Source organism: Oncorhynchus gorbuscha, linkage group LG04 (genome assembly GCF_021184085.1).
Source record: "Oncorhynchus gorbuscha isolate QuinsamMale2020 ecotype Even-year linkage group LG04, OgorEven_v1.0, whole genome shotgun sequence".
Lineage (NCBI taxonomy): Eukaryota > Metazoa > Chordata > Actinopteri > Salmoniformes > Salmonidae > Oncorhynchus > Oncorhynchus gorbuscha.
In genome coordinates this window covers 45,302,843-45,304,866 of record NC_060176.1, presented here as the reverse complement: position 1 = coordinate 45,304,866, position 2,024 = coordinate 45,302,843, and positions in this window count along the sequence as shown.

Genomic DNA, 2,024 nt, shown 5'->3' with positions numbered 1-2,024 from the left:
TTCCTTAGCGGCCTTTCAGGTTATGTCGATATAGGACAAGTTTTACTGTGGATATAGATACTTTTTTACCTGTTTCCTCCAGCATCTTCACAAGGTTCTATCCTGTTGTTCTGGGATTTGCACCAAAGTAAGTTCATCTCTAGGAGACAGAATGCATCTCCTTCCTGAGCGGTATGATGGCTGCATGGTCCCATGGTGTTTATACTTGCGTACTATTGTTTGTACACATGAACGTGGTACCTTCAAGCATTTGGAAATTTCTCCCAACGATGAACCAGACTTGGAGGTCTTCATTTTTTCCATGAGGTTTTGGCTGATTTATTTAGATTTTCCCATGATGTCAAGCAATGAGGCACGGAGTTTGAAAGTAGGCCTTGAAATCCATCCACAGGTACACCTCCAATTGACTCAAAAGATATCATTTAGCCTATCAGAAGCTTCTCAAGCCATGACAAATTTTCTGGAATATTCCAAGCTGTTTAAAGGCAGTCAACTTAGTGTGTGTAAACTTCTGACCCACTGGAACTGTGACAGTGAATTGTGAGTGAAATAATCTGTCTGTAAACAATTGTTGGAAAAATTACTTTTGTCATGCACAAAGTAGATGTCCTAACCGACTTGCCAAATCTATAGTTGTGGTTGAAAAACAAGTGTTAATGACTCCACCCTAAGTGTTTGTTAACTACCGACTTCAACTGTGTATATATACATAAATATACACATATTCATATATATATATCAAATAGAAAAGGTAAAAAATTACAGCCTGTATGGACAGTGCATCAAATGCGTCGAATGTTATGCCACATATGCAGTTGTCATACAGTATTGTATGTGTCCGACACAGCCGCTCATTGTATAGAACTTTTTGGTTTTGCTGATATTTTTACCTCTTACCTTAGCAATTTGCTCATGGGGTCAGCAAAATACTAACATTGAAACATAACATGCTGGTCTTAAACCATTTCTTAAAATCAACATATCATTCTATTCCTTTAATACAGGGGGGTCAAAATCATTCCATGGAGTGCCTACTGTTTGCTGGTTTTTGTTTTTTCATTTCAATTAAGACCTAGACAACCAGGTGGGGGGAGTTTCTTATTAATTTGTGACCTTAATTCATCAATCAGGTACAAAGGAGGCGCGAAAACCCAGAGACACTCGGTATTGCGTGAAATGATGCATCCATAGAGCAAGAAAGCCATTGTTCATATAGATCTAACAATCAAAAGACATCTGGACCACTCATGACTGCTGCTATGTTTGCTATAGCTGATGCATTCTGTCATTCTTGATAAGGATGCAGACTCAAGGGAGTGGCAATGCTCGCTGAGCGACCCATCGAAGATGTCTACTTGGTTTCTTTGGTTTGGATTGTGCTGGGTCTAGGCTAATTTTGAAGTAGGCAAACACTTCACTCTGGAAATTAGTACACTGAACAAAAATATAAACACAATATGTTGGCCCCATGTTTCATGAGCTGAAATAAAAGATCCCAGAAATGTTCCATGCATACAACAAGAGTATTATTTCTCCTTTGCTAAGATAATCCATCCACCTGACAGGTGTGGCATATCAAGAAGTGAATTAAACAGCATGATCATTAGACAGGTGCACCTTGTCCTGGGGACAATAAAAGACCACTCTAAAATGTGCAGTTTTGTCAAACAACAATGGCACAGATGTCTCAAGTTGAGGGCACATGCAATTGGCATGCTGAACGCATTAATGTACACCAGAGCTGTTACCAGATATTTGTTCATTTCTCTATCATAAGCCGCCTTCAACATCGTTTTAGAGAATTTGGCAGTACGTCCAACCAGCCTCACAACCACAGACCATGTGTAACCAAGCCATAGCAGAACCTCCACATCCGGCATTGTTTGAGACCAGCCACCCGGACAGCTGATGAAACTGTGGTTTTTCATAACAGATGAATTTTTGCAAACTGTCAGAAACCTTCTCAGGGAAGCTCATCAGCTTGCTCTACGTCCTCAACAGGGTCTTGACCTGACTGCAGTTTG